Source organism: Corvus moneduloides, chromosome 7, assembly GCF_009650955.1.
Source record: "Corvus moneduloides isolate bCorMon1 chromosome 7, bCorMon1.pri, whole genome shotgun sequence".
NCBI lineage: Eukaryota > Metazoa > Chordata > Aves > Passeriformes > Corvidae > Corvus > Corvus moneduloides.
In genome coordinates, this window is record NC_045482.1 from 11138053 (window position 1) to 11159232 (window position 21180).

Sequence of the window (21180 nt, forward strand, 5' to 3'; positions counted from 1 at the left end):
GAGAAGCAGTATTCTTCTCTTGTGAGGAAAAAATGCAGTTTTCCTCCAGCTGCACTTAAAATTGGATAGTTCAATAATTATCTGAGAAATAAAAGATTTACATATGAAACAATATAGCTATGGAAAGGTAGTTGTTAGGTATTAGCTAATGTGCAGTCTGATTTTTGATGGGTAAGCTAAGTTTAAAAGCTATATTCTAAGGAAAGTGGGCATATCTGCAAAAATATGGGATGTACATAAGATGAGGGAAAAATAAGCTCTTTACCTGAAAGAGCAACTTGAGAGGGGAATCCAAGGGAAAAAACACTGATGGCTTCATCTTTTGCATTTAGCAAAAGCCTACCATGCAACCGCCCAAGCTAAACACTGCCTTTTTCTGGTTTGGAAAAGATCTTGAATGTCCTTTAAACTTGTTGACTTGCTCCACTTTTGTCAGGCCTTCTTGCATAAGCACATTGATCCCAACACAATCATCCCTTGACAAGTACTCATGTTATTGTCAGGTACTTCCTGGGGGCTGAGCACCTACCCTGGGAGGATGCTGGTAAGTACTGCAGGCACCTCTTCTTTCAGCAAAGCGATCAACGTCTGTGCAGCTGATGGCTCTCATTCTTGTTTGGTTGGCAGGGATGGTGTCACTAAACTTGAGCTCACTTGTCACAATGGAATTTAATTATCTGCTGGAGAGAAGCCCTGACAGCTGTGGCGTAGGTTTTTCAATGTGATGTTGCCTGGATCGCAAGAAAAATATCAAGGGCTGGTGAGAACAGCCATGTTCTAAAAGCATCTCTGCCTGGGTTAGACCACTGCCTACCAAAGAGGTACGTGTGATTATCTTGAAGTTATTTATTTACTGTCGTGTCAGATCGTGGTTAAAGTTTACTGCAAGTTGTCCTCAGGAATTCTTTTAGTTCATCAAAAGTAACTTTTCTTTTCCAGGGCTTAGGTTGGAAGCACAGTGTTTGTTTACCACACTGCCCCTGGGTTTGCCTCTGGCTTGTTCTTCCTGGGGGAGAGGCAGTGGATCTGCTGCTGGTTCCTAAAACACTGACATCTGTGATGGCCTTCTGTAGTGAAACCATTTTCCTAGCAGCAGCATCAGGTAAGACCTTGTCATTTTCTTATAGTAATGGTTATCATTGATAAACAAAGGAAATATGAGCTGAAAAAAAAGAGCAAGTGGTTTTTTGTGTGTGTTTATTTTATGTTTTGTTTTTTTTTAATGGAACATTCTCTTAGCTCATATACCATAGTATTGGGAAGTTTTTATTTTTGCCTTTATTTCTTGTTGCCAAAGTACTCATACCAGTAGCTCTCTAAGGTCGCTGACATGCTCTGAGATGCTGAAGACACTTTTATAATAAATTCTGTTATACAGAATTGCACAAGTAAAGGACCCATACTGTGAATAGGAAGGTGGCCCATCTGGCACTTGGTTGCCCCACTGCCAGCCTTGGAGAAGCATCCAACCACCCAGATGCACATACAGCTTTGGGGGACCTAAAGACAGACCAGGATTTACCCCCTGATTTACATCCCTGAATCCACCTATTCATCCCCCCCCCCAGCATCCAGGGACATTGTCCCTCAAACACTGAAAAAGGAGCCTCTTTTCTGTGGGGAATTTGTGGGAGCCAGGCTACACCACACCAGAGGCTACCATGAATGTCTTTTGGGAAGCCCTGGCTGTGTGCCCTGGGCTTCAGGTAAGCTCTCCCTAAATCACAGAACGTTCTGAGTTGGAAGGGACCCACAAGGATCATCAAGGCCAACACTTAGGTGAATCGCTCTTTTGGCATCAAACCCACAACATTGGCTTTATTGGCACCATGCTCTGACCAGTGGAGCTGATGTTCTGGGGACCGTGGCTGCAGTCCCTTCCTTCCCCTCCTGGGGCTGAAGCAGAAAGCATACTTTCAGTGGTGGAGGAGAGGCACTCCATTACCTCCATTAAAAAAGGGTGAAGCCTTCTTGGCCCCAAGGATGTTTTTCTGTCTGGAGCCTTTCTCTGTATTAAAGAACAGATGCTTGTGCGCTCTCTAGGCCACTGTCAGATTAAACCATGCTTGGCACAAGCCGGTGTTTCTTGTGCCTGTCATCCTGGAGCTTCCTGGGCTAGGTTTGGAAGTTAGACCACACAGCTGTACTTCCCAGGACCAGGCAGGGCAAGGACGTCGTCCATCCATGCCCTGCCCAGGTGAGGGGTAAGGCCCTGTGCTGCTGCCTTGAACTGAAAGGGATGACCTGTCTCTGAGGAGATTTGGGAAGGAATTTCTCCTCTAAAAAGCAAGTATGTTGTAATCTGTGTACATTATTCACTGTCAGCTCTCTATGACTGCCATTAGGATTAGAAACAATTTGGAAATTCTGGAGTTAAAAGTATGTAACTTCCATGAAGATAATACTTAATAAACATGAATACATGGTAGGGAGGGTTTTTTCCATCCTTTTAATATGACTATGACTTCTAGACTTACAAGCTTTTATCTTATTTTACGAGACCATGTGAAATAAATTAAATGTAACACAAGATGCTGTTAAAAAAGATTTTATGACATTGAGAACTGGTTCTATATTAGGACCAGACATAGGCTTATTGATGTGAGCACTTCTGCTCCCATAGATAAGCTATGGAGTCAGCTATGGCTAACAATTTAAATGCTCAGAATCAGGCCCTCATTTTGGATGCACTTCTCATTGTTAAATCAATGTGAAAGTGAAATCTGTCTCCTCTCAAAAGGAAATTGCCAAGACTTTCTACGCTAAGATTTGGGATCTGTAGAAAATGAAGCCTTTTTATTTTTTCTTCTCTCCAATAATCTGTTCAGTGAACAAGCTGTGAAAAATAGTTCTATATTTTTTCCATGTGATGCAGCAGACGGTAAATTTCCATTTAAAAGAATGATCAGAGTAGCTGCTGGCACTGAACTCTGTTGTCTTAGTCAAATCTACTTACAAAGAGTTTACAGCAATACAATAGCTTATTATTTCACTCAACCAGAAATCAGATGAAAAAGGCAAAGGGGAAGCCGGAAGTAGGTTCATGGTCAAAATTCTTTTCTTTCTTAACATCTTGGGGTTTTTTAAATACAGGAGTTGAGATCAGTAGTTTTATGTATAAGGAGGAGACTACTTCTTTTCACCTCTACTTTTGTATGCTATGAAATAATCAGACTACATACTTCTATAGTGCCTTTCTTCTGGGGATATGAAAGCACTTTACAAACATTAATTAAAGTCTCACAACACCCATGTGGAGGTAAAGGAGCATTGTTTGTGTATCTAATGCAAAGGCTTAACCTGATTCTTTAAGTACTCTACCAGGAAAATAATGGAATAGCCACAGCAAATTAATCTAACTGAATTGCTGGGAGCATTTATATGTGTGTGCCTATATGCATATATGTGTGTGTATGTGAGCATGCGTGTGCCTTCAGATCTGTACTGCTGGATGCCTTACACTGCATCTCCTCTGCCCTGCATGTCCTGCCCCTTGTTGTCTCAGGGGATTTGATGTGTGCTGCTGCTTCTCTCTGCATGATGCCTCGGGTCCGTCAACAAATGTGTGTCTTCTGGGAAACCTGGGGAAATCTCGCATTGGCATTGAATATGCCAAGATTAGTTTTAAAAATTTAAAAGGCAGAAAAAGTCATTTTCTTGATTACCAAATTTGTGAATGAATAGAATAGGTGGGCAGTGAGAACCCAGAAGGGGTCTTTGCCGCCTGAGCAGAACCCTTCTGGTGGAGGCTCCAGCACCTCTCCTCTTTGTCTGCCACTTGTTCTCAAGCCTGGTGGCCTCGTCCCTGCTGCTGTCACTTCCACAGTCTCCCCATCCCGGGGAGTTTTGGGTGCAGCCCTGCAAACAGAGAGCTGCGGTGTGGGCTTGGTTCTTGCAGGGCTGCCAGCTTCCCTCTGTGTCTGGAGGCAGGAGAGGGGCTGCTGCAGCTTAATGTTAGGCTTGGCTTGGCGACCCATGGTAGGAAAATCTGCATTAAAATACATTAAATTATTTTACAGACTTTATAGAAGGCGCATTATTCTCCTCGAGTGGGGCTTTTAGCATCATTCCTGCAGAGGTGTATTCCCTGTACTTTGCCAGGGAGGTGCCCACCCCATGCCCTGAGCAGGTAGAGTTGTGCTGAGTATCTCCACTTGTCCACCTTTGCTGCTTTGATTTCCTGGTGCTGCTGTGTCTCTTCAGCCCCAGATAAAGTGAGGGAATTAATCAAAATGGAGGAAACTCAAGCTGAAGGACTAAGAAACTCTTACTTCTATTTTCAGCTTAGTGCTGTAGTGCACAGGCCCTTCTCCCACTTGTGCAGCCCAGAACTGCTGAACTCTTGCAGACTGACTTTCTTTTCCTTAGACAAAGCAGATCATAAAAATATTTTTCTGGTGGTTACAGGATGCCATTATTTTCTTTCTTTGGGTCAAAGCTGTAGGGAAATAGCTCCACATCACCACCATGAGTTTGAAAGGTGGTTGGATGGCAGCTAAAAGCAAAAAGGGCCCCAGAGCCACGAGCTTTTGTCAGCCCTAGTCCCACACACTGTTACAATCTAAAAATGCTTTTGGGTCACCAGCATTAGATCCTTTTCTTAATCTTTGTCATGTCTTCTTTCTGCTAATTTTACTTTCTCTGTCTGATGTAGGCTCTAAGATCTTCAGTGCAAAGATAGCATCTTTTATCTCTGTAAAGTGTCATGCAAACTTAGGGTGGTATGTAAATATTTAATAATAATATTAGTGATGAAGATTAGAGTCCTGGAGGAACATGTCTCCTTCCTTGCAGATGCAGAACATATAGTGGGAATTTGTGTACTGTTTCATTTCCCTGGGGAGAATTTCTCTGCTCACTCATTTTCCAGTTGCCTCTGTCATCACCTTGGATAAGGCTATTGGGGCACACTACTCTTGACTGGGAACAACTTAATTAGAATTAGGCAAATAACTGCTTTTTCACCTGAGACTTTGAAGGAAACTCCCCTAAAATACAAGTTTCCTCTTTTTCATGTTAGAAAAATGGAAACATGGAGGGAAAATTGTCCAGAGGTGCCCAAAAAGGGGACATATGTGATGCTGATCTGTGCTCCCTGACAGCAGTTGAGGAGCTTCAAGGTGCTCAAGCTGGGGCAGCGTCAGAGGAGACAGGCTGCAAGGAGCTCCAGCTGTCCCCAGCACTCTGCTCATTGGCCCTTCTTACTTCTTTTCAGTAGCCTAAATATTTTTTTAATAGTTTTGCTATATAACTGGATTCACTTTATAGGAGGGTTTATACTGTACCTTACTTAAATCTTAAATTTTCTAATGATTGTAGCCAATAGCAATTAATTTAAAATAATTTAGACAAATATACACATTAAATTGCCAAGCACTACATTTTTCTCATTCATTTAGGACTTAATAGACTTCAGTGTATATGTTCAGCCTTTACTAATTGCACAGTTGACAATTCTTTATGACTTTGAGGAGTTCAACATTTTCTATCTTTACTGGCTGCATCCTCTTAGCATAATCATAGTCTTAATTTTGTTTAACTTATGCTAAAGCAAAATATGAATCTAAACCACAGGAGGCAAATAAAACACGTCATTGTACAGTTCATTCACTACATTTTATAAAACCATTTTACAACATGAACCATCCACTTGTTCTGTTCAATGGAGTAAATGGGATCTAACCATGCTTTAAGGACTGTGCTCATCTTTAAACTGATTAGTTTCTCTCCTTATTACAAAATGCAGGCATTTATACCAGGTCTAACATCTAATTTTATATACAATTAAATGGGTAATCCCTGTTGCCTCCAGCATAATCATTTAATCATTGTTATTTACCTTGAGGCTTTTTGGGTAGGATCAGAGACCCATTTCTCCCCTTGCTGTGTGGTGTGGGACAAAGGAGACCCTTTTGGTCCTGGTTGCCACAGGCAGAATGGATGGAGATGCATACAAGGGTCAAGCCCACGGCCTGGAGTCAGTGGGAGATCAAGGAAGACTGAGCCTCGTGCCTGGTGCTGGTTGGGCAGCAGGGATGGGGTGGGAAGGTGGAGGCAGGGACTGGTATCAGTAGGGTCGTTGGAGGGGCAGGGGCAGAGCAGTGCTGCAAGCTGTGCCCGCTTCCCTCTGTGGCAGATTTGGGTTCCTGTCCTCAAGACAGGACCCAGTCAAACGCTGTGTGGATGGGGCAGCAAAGCAGGGTTGGGATGCTCATGGAGCAGCTCTGGAGATGGGTCTGGTGGGGATGAACACTTCAGGGAGTGCTGTGATGATCCAGCACAATAGTCACAGGCAGGAGCATTCTCCTGCCCAGGGCACCTACATGGCGATGCATCTTCCCTGCTCTGCGCCAGGAACAGGGAAAGCAAACGGTGCCTTGACCAAAGGTTAATGCTTAAGAAAATCCCCCAGGGCAGGGAGGAGGCAGCCGGGGCTGGCAGCAGCTCAGCAGCCAGGGGCTGAATGTCGGCCGGGAGCCCATTTGCTCATAGCAGCGCCTGGTTAAACCCCCAGCCTGCATATGGCTTTAACCAAGTGCAGTGCAGCGATGCGAGTGAGGGTCTGCCTTTGGCATGAGGGCTCTGCTCGGCCCCGCGATTAGGAGAGGAAGGCTGAGATTTGCACTGGCAAACAGGCTTCTTTCTCTATTGTTTACTCTTCTTTTTTTTTTTTTTTTCCTTTTTTTAAAATCGTGTTTAACACTTGTACAATTTGGTGAAATTACAAGCCCGCGAGGACAGAGGGAGAAGCCAATCTGTTTAAAAAATAAAAAGAGGACATGATTACTTTGCTGAAGCTGTACTTTCTATTTTCTCTTCCAAAAGAGACAAAGGGAATAAATACTTAAAACCCAGTGGCGACGACAGTGAAGCAATCATGCAGTTGCTGGATACCTTTGTCTCAGGGAGGCATGTAGTCATTTTTACATGTCTGCCACTGGGTGTCAAACCTTTCTTTTCTTCCCCTTTCCATTTTGGATGGCCAAACTGATTATCTAAAATAGAAAATTAGCACACAATGGCTTTACTCTGTGATACCCCTTATGCAACTAATGGGCAAAGCTTGTTAATTGGTTGTAAATGCCAGCAGGTTGCCAAGATAATACTTCAGAAATAAGCGGGTATTCTGATAATTACAGCAATCTTCATCTATAAAAGCTTAAGTAGATGAAGTACTGGCTGGCTTAAAACCAAGATTTATCCCGCTGCACTCGCATTAAAAGAAAAAATCAGATGAAAACAATAATGTAGCAAAACAATTATATAGCAGGAAGCGTTGTAGGTTTTAGAGATTGTGAAAACTCAGAAAGTAAAACAGTGCTGTAATAACCAGTTATGGAAAAATAGGCCATTTACATTTGTGTATAATTAAATAGTAGGCTATGCAATTTCACTTTTTAAAGTAAACTGCCTTTTCCTTTTTTTATAGGGCAACGTAGCCATAATTGCTGCATTAAAGCTTTAATGAAAGAAAAAAGCAGCAGATCAAGATGACATGTAACATCCACATTTGTACTGTGGTGTTCTGCTTGTTTAGTAATGGGAAGCAACTGAGGAGATTAAAATTGCAGAATTCTTCTTAGTTTTTTTCCCCGAAAATTGCTATAGGAAGATCATTCAAAATCTAAAGTACGTACAATTTATTTTTCTACCTTCAATCCACAAGGATTTAATGACTTTCCTAAATCTCAGAGTGTCTGAAGAAATACTTTCTTGCAAAAAGGGAGATATTTTTTCAGCTCATCGAAATTATCAAAAGTAAGCGTCTCAGACTTGAAGCATAGAGGTCTCACCTCATGTTTTAGACTATTACTGCAAATACCGAACACTACTTTTTAACTCAGGACTGCTTTTCAGCTTTCCTGTCAGAATGATCAACAGGTTGATATATAATCTTGTTATTTGTCATTTTGAGATATTTTTTTTTTACATGTTACAAACAAATTGTGGTAAAGCCAGGCTCAGCTGTGTTAAAGCTCTAAAATACGGGTGCGAGATTTCAAACCAAATTTTTGTGTATGATAGCGTAAAACAAGAGTTGATATTGGGGCAGGAGAAAGCCTTTTTTTTTTCCTAATGACCTTGGATGCATCTCATAGACTGCTTTTAATCATTGATGCCTCCTACGACAGAGGGCATATTTTGGCAAATTTTGGCACATTTTGTCAGGAGCAGCTCAGAGACAGAGGAGTGCAGGGCAGTCCTGAGGGGCTGCTTTGCTTGGGCTTTGGGGGAAAAGGCAATGTCAGACTGGGATACCCTTCCTGCTGGGTGTCTTGGGGTCTGTGTTGTTGGCTTGCAGGTAACAGGGGTCTGCCCCTGGGCAGTGCTGCTCTGCTGGAACATTGGCCCTTCCCCTCTGACTCCACTGCAGCAGGGTCAGACCATGCAGAGGCACAGGGGCTGCAGAGAGCCCTTTCCTGGTGGCTGAACGCATGTGCCCAGCATGGTCCAGGGTGCAAGGCACTGGCACAAGAACAGATCACACTGGATTTTTCCAGATGTGGGAAATAGGCTGTGACATGCCTTCCAGTACGATCAGCCTGGTGGGACAGTGGTGGATGTGCTGCAACCAAGGCACACCATGCTGTGGAAAGTTAGATTTGCATGCATGCATTGTCTCACAGTAGTCAGCTTATCAAATATTTGATGGAGATGTCTTTCCTGTGTGTGGTCATGCAACATCAACTCGAAATTTTTCTCACACATTATCCATAAAAAAATAAAATAAAAAAAAAGACCCCAGCGCACAACTGGGGATAGCTTGCTGTGCCAACAAACCCCTTACATTCAGGCAGATAAAGAGGTGCACCATGTCACCTAAACTCTCCAGGGAAACAAGGTCTGAGAGCACAGGGGCTGCCAGGGGAGTGGGGTGCGAGGCCAACCCTGCTGCCTGGCAGCCACAGGCCCTGCACACATAATGGACTTTCCTAGTTAGTACATAATATATGGCACTTGTCCGAAGTGTGGCTGCAGGAACCAGCGAAGAAATAACTTGACGAGATCCTTTAATGGATCTCTCTCCCTTGTCTTCCAGGAACAAAATAAATAGGAGACTTTTTCAACCGGCATGTATTTCCATTTATGCTTTAAAAATTCATGAGCATAGGTTTCATATGATGGCATAGTTACTATGGTAATTGTTTATTAATCTGGAGGAGCTTGGTAATTACCGCTGCACAGTTTATATAACTCAAACTCAGAATTAAAGTATGGTTATGATTTCTTTACACATCCATCTTTTAGACACTTTTTTCAACTTTTATTTTTTTTATTTTTATTTAACAGAATATGCATTTTCTCCTCTCAGTTCTACTTTTATCCAAGTGCATACATTTCTGGAAGAGTAGAGAGAGTGCAAAAACGACAGAGAAAAGCTTGCTCGGAGTTGGCAGGCCAGGACAGCCAGGAAAAAATGTGCAGAGTTAAGTTGCAGGTGGATATATTTTAATTAAAAAAAAAGTCTTTCTCTTTTCCTTGGAGGATGGCTCATTTGTGGGAGGGCAGCAAGGGACAGAAGAAAGAAGGTGACAAATTGGGGATGTTGCAGGACCCCATGCGTCCAGCCTGGGACCATCCCCCCAGCTGAGCATGAGGCTGAGGGATGTGGGGCAGGACTTCTGTGCATCGTCCTGCAGCTCTGGTGTTTGTGTGTGGCAGAGGCACACAAGAACAAAACCACACGTGCTGGACTAAGGATGAATGGCTGGCTGGCTTTGGCATCTGGGTTTCTTCCGTGTTGTGTGTGGTTTTGCTAATGGAGAATCCAAGAGTGGTGAGGTACACCACGGCCCTTCAGAAACTCCTGTTACCAGCTCTCCTCGGCCCTGACAGTCTCCCAGGGGCATGTACTTGCCTTTCCTGGAGAAATTTCATGTAAAAAATGAATTTATTCATTCAAATTTTTTTCAGAGAAGCACCACTAATGCTATCACTGTAGTGATGCTCTCCAGAAACCCAAGAAATAGGAAACCATGTGAATGTTTTTCAGTGAATTTTTTTTCATTTATCTAAAAGCTCCTTTCTCCCAGAGAGTGAAAAATTTTGCCCACTGTGAATTTTGTTTCTTTTGTGATTCTAGCTGAGAGACAATTAATGGCCGTCAGTTCATTCTGCGATACCCGTAAGCCAGGAGCAGCCCTGTTGGCGGGTGACCCCTCCTCACCCGTCCCCGCTCTCTCCTGCCGGCTTGTGCGGCTGGCGGGCTGGAGAAACTCCCTGGTCGGCCTGGCTTCATTGCCGAGAGAGTCACATTATTTATATGGAAAAAGTGCAGGATGCCATCTCCTCGCTCGCTCTGCCTGCATAAATTGCGCGTGTTTATTATTCATCGTAACACAGCACATTCTCTGTTTCTGTGTCACTTGTCACTAATCACTTATGCATCTGATGTGCGGATCCAGAGCAGGTTCTTAAGCATTCTTGGCTTCAAAACATAAGATATGCATGGGTAAGAGTTTATCCCACCCCCAAAATAACAACTTTGATACATTTTCAAAAGGGAAAGTGCATATGTTACAGTACTCAGGAGCAGCAATAACCAAACTAGCTGAGAAGTGACACGGACTTGGGTTATTTTCTTGTTGCTTTCTTTTTTCTTTTTTTTTGGTTTCTCTTTAGTATTTCATGAAAGTGTGCAAAAATCTTAACATTTGAATGCCACACGCTTCGTTCTGCCTGCGAGATAAAGGACGTTTCTCTAAAAGAAACATACGCTCCTTGTTCCTTGTTTTGATTCCCCGTACAGCTTGTCACAATGCATTTACATTTTGCCCATACATTTGGATTTGCAACCCGAGCTGTGCTTTTGAGGAAGGGATGCAAACTCTTTTCTTTGACTTTTGCGTGTCAGTTGGGCACTGACTTGAGCTGGGCAGGCGTGGAGGGCGCAGGCTGCACACACACCCCTTGCAGCTTCCATTGCTACCCACAGCCCCAGGCCCCAGCGGCTCCTTCATGAGGGGCTGCTGGCTGTGTTGGCCGTCAACTAGGGAAGGGCTCTTTCCCAGCACTTTTCTGTCCTGTTGCACCTCACTCCCTTCCCAGCCTGCCTCCCAAGCCATGGAAGCCAATTGCCAAACCTCAGTGGACTGCAGCACTGGGTCTACCCCACCTTTTCCTGGCATATTTCTTCCTCCTGTCTCTTGTAGACTCTGGGAAATGCCAGAAATTCCCCTTACCTTGTCTGGATCTGCTCTAGGGAGTACTGTGGAAATGCTGGCAACCCTGGGAACCTTGTGTTTAAGACAATGCCATGTTTTTCCCCTTCTCAGGGTGCCTGATGAGCGGCACTAACAGTGCGAGGCTGGGAATGGAGAGACCCCAAACAGCCTCAGCGGGGATAACATTGGCGCAGTCTTCTGGAGTTTGGGTACCACTGTGATTAATGGTCATTCAGCTGGGCAAATGCCATCTCTCAAGTTGAGAATGTGGAAAACATTCTTGCATTTTCTGGTAGTTGACGTGATTGCTCTGTAACTCTGCAAACCTGGCGAGCACAGCCAGTGCTGGGTCCACCTACAGGTCTCCTCACGAGCTCCTACATTAGACCCCTGCAAGAAATGATGGCTAAGCCGTATGTCCGCTGGTCTGTGGCTCACCTGCACCATGCTAACCTGCAGTAGAAAATCTGTGATATTGGCCTGGCCTTGTGGGAGGGCAATGTGCAGAGCGGCTGCCAGAACAGTAACCTGGGATGACCTATATTTAATTTAATTTCCTGGAATCATAGAATGGTTTGGGTTGGAAGGGACCTTAAAGATCATGTAGTTCCAACCTCCCTGACCTTCTTTTTTTTGCACCAAGCATCAGCAGAGCAAAAATTATGTACAGTGGAAATACTGAAGAAGTCACAAATCTGGTCAAATTGTCTGATGTGAATGTTTTCTCCTTCAAGGCTGCTAAAATTGAAGCCTGCTTACCGACCACTGCAGCTGGAAACACAGGGGTTTCATCCAAGGAGAAAGATAATTTTAATTGTTCCCTGTTCTGCTGATATCTGATGGGAACAGTCTTGCTAACGACTTCCAATTGCAAGTCCTCCTTGACTGTGTAGTGAAGTCAGCCCTATGATAACACCAGAGAGGCAGCTTGAAATTAGGATACAGAAAACTGATGCCAAAAATATGTCAGCTTGGAAGGTCATTAAGAATTATCCATTTGTGCATGTTCACATGCCAACAGTACCTTAAGTGATTACCTTAGAGGAATGGATTTGTCTAATGAACATATGAATTAACAATATAAAATTGTGATTGATAAATCAAATAAGAATTTACAATTTGCCAATGAATCTAACTGGAATGGAGTTTCACTGGATGTGAATGTGAGAGGAGCTGTTGGTATTCTTTCCTAAAAATGACTCTTGGTGGTATTTTTCCGCTTTATGACACCACAGTTGTAGGTGACTGATCTAAAAACCAGCCTGCCTGTACCTCAGGCAGGGACACGTTGTTCCAAAGATCTTGGCTCATCATTTCCAGTAGTTATTTTTTAAACCTCTCCACCTACACCTTTATTGATCTTTTGGGGTTTTTTTTAAGCTCAACTAAGAAATTGACCTAGACTGGTATTGGCAGACAAATGATGGGGTTTAAATGTAATAGTTGGTAGAATCCTGGTTAAGTATTTTTACATTTCGGCACTTAGATAAAAGCAGCTGATATTTAACTCTGCTTTTCTCCATGGATATAGCTCAGGAGGGAGTTTTGATTTTTGTTTCTGAAAGAGAAATTACATTAGTATTTTCCTGAGTTGTGGATTATACCTCCTTCACAAAGAGTTTTTAAAGTCTAGAAGACCAAAACGTTTAGGTTTAAAAAATACCTGGTACAGCTGGGCATTTTTTCTTTTCCTTATAAATCTCTACTTTTGTAACAGCTAGGATCAGTGCAATCTACACATTGTTTTTTAAAATAAGCCCTAACTGGCAGATACATTTCATTTGACATTTACAATAAACTTTTCATGATTCCTTGCTGCATCTTTACCTTTTTGGCTTGTGCCTTTTTGGGTTTGGGGCATTCGTAGTGAGCACCAGCTCTATAAAATGCTGTTAAAGCTGCTGCTAGTCTAGCTCTTGTCAAACTGCATGTTAAAGACCCAGATAATAGGAAAGCACTAAAAGAGTTGTTACGTTTCATTACTCTGTGTCATTAATGTCTTCTTACGTGCTAATGAACCAAAGTTAGGTCATAAATGTCTTTGAAATGTAAGATTATTGAGGGTTTCTTTGACTTGATATAAAGGGGTAGCTTCCTCCTGTTGGGTCTGTAGTGCCCTGAGTACCACTTCTTTTGCAAACTAAAAATTGTCATAGCAAAACCTACTGTTTAGTTGAGGTGGAAATTTCAAAGAAAGCTCAATTTCAACTAAAATGGTTTGGGTAATCATGAAATGGGTAACATCAGTTACCAAAACCCTGTACATCATTTGACCAGGCAGAAATGGTGCTGATCTGGGGCTCTCCAGTGTATTCCTGGCTGTGGGGAATGCCATGAGGGCATCCAAGGCACACACACACACGGTGAGAAGCATCTTTATTTGTTGGTAACGTTACAGGATGTCCCAGGAGGCTCCCAGGTCCAGAGTCATGGCCCTCCCTTCTGTTTTCTTTTTTCCTATACCTAGCAGCTGCCAAGTCGATTTTTTTCACCTTTTTTTTTTTTTTGTCCCAGATCTGTGGCACTTTCTGAGTAATTTATGGCATGTAACTTTTAGTGAGAAAAAGCCCTAAATGTAAAAATCATAGTAAGAACATGAAGGTAAAAGCACTTGCTTGCTGCTGTAACTGGAAAACAGTGCACTAAGAATCAGTGTATACTTAAATGATGTCTTTGTGCCTATGGACATTATGGATAACACAGCAGCCAAGCTGCATTGTACAGCAGGCTTCCCAATGCGTAGGATTCCCGAGGGGAGGGAAGGGCAGAGGGAGCCCGTCAGAACTGCCCCATCGCAGCCAGTGCCGTCTCCCTGGAACGGTCAAGGTTTGGAACACACTGTGTGAGCTCAGGAAGCCAGGAGCGTGATTGTGCCTCGCTGTGTGCTGGAGTGGCGCGGCTCCCTCGCACGAGAAGGGAGCGGGAGGCGGCTGCACGGGGCTGCAGCCCTGCGCCGCACAACGTCCCGGGAAGCTGCGCAGAGAAGCATGACACAAGCCTTGAAACATTTAGGGAGGGGGCATGTTATTTTAATATCCTTTTTTGTGCTTAATAGAAAAGGGGTTTGTGGTTAATTCTTTATTATCTCCGACAGCAGTTCTCGCTTCGGCTCCTCTTTCTTTAACTGCCAAGCTAGCATTTTCCTTTTTTATTGCTCCTTTCTTCGAGGTTTGCTTTGGAATAGTGCCAGTTATCATTTCCCATTAGGGCAAATATTGCATCAAACTCATGATTAGGGATTTGAGGGCTTGGGAATATCATTCTCTAACATTTGTCTTTCATTTTCTAAGTATTTTTCTCTCTCTTTGTACACACACATATGCGCACATGCCTGCATATCTGTGGATATACATATGTGTATATATATTTATAGAGAAGAAGAAAGAGTGCGCTGCATGTGCCTAATTACATGGGTAGGTTTACATGTGTGCATGTGTCTATTTGCATGTGAAGTTTAAACCTCGTCTCCTAGACAAAGGAAAAGGGAAGAGATTTCTCCTTGTGTGTGATTTCAGAGGACTCAGAAGGTTAATAAAGGAGAAGAATAACAGATTTGTTTGTATGTTTTGGGTTAAATACTTCAGTTTTGCAGAGAAGGAAGGTGTTAAGAACACACACTGTGAGCGTGGAGATGAAGCCACTGCTAGGGAGCTGCTATCAGTTTTACCGACCCTACAAAACTGGGGAACAACACTGCCTATTTTTGAGTGTGCCTTTTCTGGCACCTTTTCTATTACCTTTACCTGTACATATATAGTCACTTCATGTCTAGCACATCCCTTGAATAAAGAGACAAAAAATACTACATTTCTAGAAATGAACTGTTCTGCTGTATGAACATATGCTGCACCAACTATATTGAAGAACTAAATAGATACTTGGGCTCTGATTTGGACATCCTGAATTGCTCATTAAAGGTGCCCATTTCTGTTGGTTAAAGGTGGCCTAAATGTCCCGAGGCAGACAAGAAACTGTGCCGAGCATGTGCACGGATTTAGGCTTCAAGGCGTCTGGGTTCTGGCTTAATCTACTTCTTCCCTTGCTTACCTCCCCGTGCTTAGGCACTTCTGAGATATTCCAAAATCTGTCCAGCTGCCACCTATTTCTGATGCTGGCTCACAAAACCCAACACCCGCTTTCAGTGCCTAATTTTAGGAGGATTTTTGCAGAATATATTTTTTTCCTGGTAAAAGTTTGCTTACACCTGGCCTGGGGGAAGGCATGTTACAGGTGGTTCCCCCCACCAGGTGCCCTTGTGGGAATGGGAATTGTGGTGATGCCTGGGGTCTGTGGTCCCCCCCCACTGCCCTCCCAAAAAAGGGTTCCCGAGAGCCAGGCACCATCCTACTTCACACCCAGCAAATCACTTAACCTCTCAGCACGTCGGCTTTCGCAGCTGTTAACACGGGGAATGGTTTTATTTCGCCTCCTCTCGTAAAGAGCATTGCGGCTCTGATCGACCCGAGGCCAAGCATTATTTCCACTTACAGATAAGTTGGATTTTGGCAGCTGGTGAGAGGGAGGCAAGCACATTCATCTGGGTAAAATCCCCTGGCTGGAGAAATAGCCAACGGGGAAGTTTTATAAGGCAGGCACAAAGCAATATCAGCAATATCCAGAGCAAATCTTGTATCAGAGTTGTCATTTTTGCTCCGACCTGGCAGTGATCAGCTGGGGAATTGAGGGGTCTGTGAGGAGATTGGAGCAGGCGAGCAGCAGAGCAGTGCTGGTCAGCTCAGCTGGGGTGGTGCTGACACTCACAGCACCCGACAGGTTCCTAAATACGTATATTTCCAGGCAGCCAGTTTGCCTCCAAAAAATTTATTCGTCAAGGCTTGTTCCCATCTGCCAAAAGAAAACATGTCATTTATAAAAAAACCCCGAAAACCTAACACTGACAGACAGGAGTGCGTTGTTGAGCTACAGCCCTCTGCTTTTACCTGAGCCAAGTGCCGGAACCGTGTGGAGAGACAGCCCTGTCACCCACATGCTTTATTAACAGTCAGCTTTTAATTGTGCTTCTCCTTTAGTCACAGTTCATCATTTCTTTTTTCCAACAAATACTGCACTTTCGTCATTAAAATTTCTGAAAAAATGAACCCAGGCAAAATGACTCAGTCACTGTGCAGGTTAAATACAATGTCACCTCTTTTTCTGCTCCTAGTACAATGGCTGTAGGTTAAAATCACTACAGTAATTTTAGTAATTTATGCTGTAATCCAGACTGATAAACTTGACTCCATGTTTCGAGCTCTGCCCTGCTTCTTCGACCCTCCCTTCCTGAAAGTAAAGTTGTGGTCCCCGCATGGGAAAGCTTCAAGTTGAGAGAAGGTACAATAAACTCCTAGTTATTTTAGAAGTCTTTAAGTGATTAAGGCAAAAGGATGGTTAATTATAAGATTCTAAAAACACAGCTGCTAAAAAAAAGTTTCCAGCAGCCACCAACTTATTATTTTTTCATCATCTTAGACATACTTATGACATATGGGAAAAATAAAAGATTAAATCTCTGTCCCCAAACTGCCCCCACAGCCACGCAGTCCTGGAACAAGCAACATCTTCTGAAAGAAGGAGGCTCGGCCTGACTCCCTGCCAGTGTGCGCAGGGGCGGCTTCCAGCCCCACGTTCACTTTCACAGCCTTGAAAGCTGAATCTTCTGTCGGGTTTGCAAAACATCAGCTGGGAAAACTGTGGCTAAATCAAGAGCAACCACAGTTTGCCAGGGAACAAATATCCCAGCTTTGGCCGTAATAGTCTTCTATGCGCTCCCGCTCATGTTTTCATTTCTCACACATCACGGAAATAGAAAAGTCATTGCTGGCATTGCCAGTGGGACTGAACTATGGAGCCCCATAAACATTTTCACTCTGTCTCAGTAAAGAGCAACAGCCTTCTCCCTGTGCCCACATTGTTGAGGCTACCTCAAAAATAAATCTGCCTACAAGAGGAAACCACAATATTTTTCCCAGAGGCGGATGGTGCCTTGGGTGGGGAAAAGATTTTATATCGCCAGTCTATCCATATGTCAAGGCCAAAGTAAGGAGCCCCTGGTGTGGTGTGGCACCCGGGAAGTTGGGCAGCAGTGGGCGACTGTTATTGTCGGCAGTGTTATTTATGCTGATGTTCTTTAAAAAAAATCACCACTTCATTTTAAAACTACAGATCAGGCAGAATGGCTTCTAATTTATGATCAAGGTGGAGACTGCTGAGGAAGCCAGAGACACTCAAATGAAAAGTAGATGTTGCTTCAAACACTAACCAGAAGCTGTGGTTGCACAAGTGGCACAGCAGTGTCTGTGGTGGCTTGGTGAGACAGACTTTCTATGAGTAAGGTCTGACCATGCCCCTATTACAACCAAGCCATAAGCAGCTAAGGAACACAAGATTAACCTTTGTGCTGCAGCAATGTACCAGTTATACATACTGCGATATCACTTCTTTTAGTTACATGGGAGGCAGAGACCATGGCTGTGATGGTGTTTGTACAAAGCTCTGGTGAAATAAACCATCCACATTGGGAGCACAGCAGAGTGTCCCTCATTTCCCAGTGTGACCATCAACTATTCTGAAGTGGGAGGAAAGAAGGCATGCCAGCCCACTAAAGAAACACTTCCAGCTCCTTTACAGAGAGATGTCATTGGAGGTTTGGAAAAATACTGGCCCGTGTTGGTTCCGAACCTTGCCAGGTCTGTCTGTGGCACATCACAGAGTGCTGGCATTGCTTGGCATTGGTGCCCTGGCAGTGCTGGTTCTGAATAGGGGCTGACAAGTGCCAGTGCTGCAAGTGGCTCTCATGACACCCTGAAATGCAGGATGTGCCTTTCTCCCAGCTGTTCTTCCCTCCAGTGTCCCATCACCACAGGCTGAGTGCTCACAAATAGAGCTGACAATGCTTGTCAGTGAGATTTGCAGCTTGAGTATCAGGAGAAAGGAAAATTTGGGCACCTGGGAGATGAGACCCATCCTTAAGCTAAACATGTGCAAATTTTTGAGATGTGAGTGTAATGGAAGTGTACGGGCTCCTGTACATGGGTGTGTACGTACTAGGGTTACCTGGCCCAGCTCGTGCAATACAGAAAGCCTCTCTACAGTCTCCCAGTTACAGGAAACCATTCCTAAAGCTTGCAAAGAAATGTCTGCAGGAGGATGTGAGGCACAAACTGGGGTAGCAGCAGGATGAGAAGCGGTAACCAGGCCTTCTCTGCCAGCATGTTTTTCCCCATGCTTGCCACTCTCCAACCCATTTTTTCCTGTAGAGCAGCTGGGATGTCATGCACATGCACCAAGCTACAATGTGTAAATGCTTGGTACCACAGCCATGCCACCAGCTGGCCATCTGCGTGGAGCTGAAATCCGGCTGCATGGAGCACCAGGGCTCATTCTCTGGGGCAGGAAAGTGTCTGATCCCTCCTCTCCACTCTCTGGCACCACTTGTTTCACAAAAACTATGCAACAAAGTGGTTGTAGCAGCAGGGTGGGACGATGCCTCACCCCAAAGCCACTCAGGATAGTGGAGACAGTGTCCTTCACCCTGGAGCCTCTGGGACAGGACAATAACAGCAATAACACCATCAGAATTGTTCTCATGGGCTCACGGGGCTGTAGATCCCACCAACAGCCACCTTCAGGCTCACACCAGTGCAGGGGAAGGTGTGCTGGCTTTCTGCTCCTCACAAAAACTGTCTGCACTCAGGAGGTTTTCCCACCACTTCCCATGAAAGGCTCATGCAAACACCTTTACTGTCATCATAGCTTGTGTTAACTCGGTATAACACAGACCAGCTGAAGTTTATGGTGCTGTTTTTTACAGAGGAGCATTTATTTCTTGTATCAACTCTCAAGGATGTTTTATCTGTTTTATATCCCATTGAATTCTCTGTGAAACTGCACTAGTTTACAATAATTTTATTACTTTATTAATTAAACGTTTTCCAACAAGCTAGCTATGGCATTTCTTATCATCAAGGGTTCCATTAGTTTTTAATGGTGTGAGACAAAATTACCATTTACCCACATGCAATTTAAGAAGCATCATTAACACAGAGAAAGCACCAGGTGGGATTTCTAATAGTTACTGTTTCTCATTTTTGTTTTTATTTAAAAGGAATAACTGGTTTTGAGGTTTTTGCTGCAAGGTTGCCAAATCCTCACTTTGTTTTTTATGTTCAAGATAATTTAAAATAATGTTCTTTTATCTCCTTAGGCTCTTCTTTACACTTTTCCCTTATCAGCACATCGTGCAGTGTGTACGCAGTGTCTCGGTGCAGCCGGGTGAGTGTGTTGTCTGCACAGTAATCACCAAGAACAAAGACTCATCTGCACGGTCAGTGAGCAGGGCTGGGGGGCTGTGTGTGCACACGTGTGCCTGAGACACTGCCTGGCTTTGCAGGGCTGTGGCAGGAGGGAGCTGAGCTGTTGCAAGCCCCAAACCACATGCAGCTCTCACCTTGTGTGGCTCAGGGCCCACAGGCACTGGTCACTGGGTCCCACAGGACCCATTCCAAGCCCAGGAGAGCAGGCACTGCTCCTCAGCCATGCTCCTCCATGGCATCAGCGACCAGCATCGTGAGGACAGGAGTGGCAACGTTCCTTTTTAAAGTTCTTGAGAAACTTTGACACAGTTTGATACTCTGATAGTGGTGTTCGATGTGAAAGACAAGGGAAACCCCATGAATGTAGTAAATATTTATCTTAAACGAAATGGGAATAATTAAATGGCACCTTCATTACTACATTCTATTCAATTATGCTGACTATTAACTAATTGCTGACTCAGTCCATTTACATGTTAATAAATGTCTGTGTTTAAGGTCCTCCTTGGTTAATTTTCTAGGTTTAACAATATGGAATTGCCGGTCATTTTTTTCTCCATGAACTCATTGCTTTTGCTTAATTCCGTGACCTCCTGCTGCCATGCATGGATGTGGGTGGTGCAGCCCTGCCACTGGCCATGGGGCACGCGGTGGGTCAGAGCTGCGGCCTCGCCGGTGAGATGGAGCGTGAGGGTCCAGATGGTGCACGATCCCATGAACTGCTGAGCGCGAAGCACGCGGGAGGGTGTTAGGGATATTTAGTGGGATGTGTTTGACAAGGTGTTTCCTTATTTAAAGGGGAGGGGAGGAAAAGGCAGATGGTGTGGCTGTTTCTAATGACATTCCCTGGCTGGGTTTTTTAACAGCAGACATAAGAGGGGCATAAGCACCTGACGCGCCTGTCTGCTTGGCTGCTGGGAGGGAAGGGACGCTGACAAAACAGGTCCCACTCCCACCCCGCTACCTGTTCTACTTATTTAATATGCCAGGGTGCCTGGTGAGGCAGATGGAAGGGTCTGTCCTGGGCCAAAGTCCCCAGAGCCACTGGTCCCTGCCCTGCTGCAGTGTTTACCCTGTCGCTCTGTTGCCTCACAGCCACACGGCTTGGGGGAAACAGCTCTCTTTCACAGACCCCCACCACCCCTGTTTTGCTTCCCTGCACCCCTCTCCCTTCAGCCTCATCCTGTCTTATTTTCCTGCTCTCTCAGCCCTCTTCTCACCCAGGTGGCTGTGCTGTCACTGCCACCACTGTGCAGGTCTGTTCCACTGCAGGTTGGAGCTGCCTGCTCTGTGGCCTCTTGGAAACACCTGGGGCGATGCTCTGGGTGGGAGAAGGGGGGGTTACAAGTGGTGTTTTCCTCTTGGAGGTTTTTAAGCACTCTACAATCAGAAGTGGTCCGATATTTTTTTACGCTTACAAGCATCTATTAAGATAGAAGCAAATTCTGAACTTCCTAAATGGGCAGATAATTGTTCCATGAAAGAGAGCAAACAAATGCACAGGGATGTCCTCTGCTTTAAATGTACGCTGCACTGAACTTCTGGTCAGATAAATTTCTAATTAATTTGCTTGTGCAAAGCATGGAACAAAAGCTCTGATTATATATTAGAGCAAGAGGTGCAAAAACATCTTCCTGCAAAGGGACTCTGGGGTGGCCGTCCTGGGGGTGATGCCACTGCAAGCCGCAGTGGGAGTCGCCAAA

General features: G+C 44.3%; 1 long non-coding RNA gene across 1 annotated transcript in view; it reads left to right on the forward strand.

Annotated features, from left to right (window-relative positions):
- Positions 1-560: 560 nt before the first annotated feature.
- LOC116446796 overlaps positions 561-21180 on the forward strand; it is a 30513-nt gene continuing 9893 nt past the window's right edge. Inside the window, exons 1-3 of the long non-coding RNA XR_004241377.1 lie at positions 561-821; positions 940-1102; positions 19369-19436. This is a non-coding gene — a long non-coding RNA (uncharacterized LOC116446796). The remainder of the gene's footprint in view (positions 822-939; positions 1103-19368; positions 19437-21180) is intronic.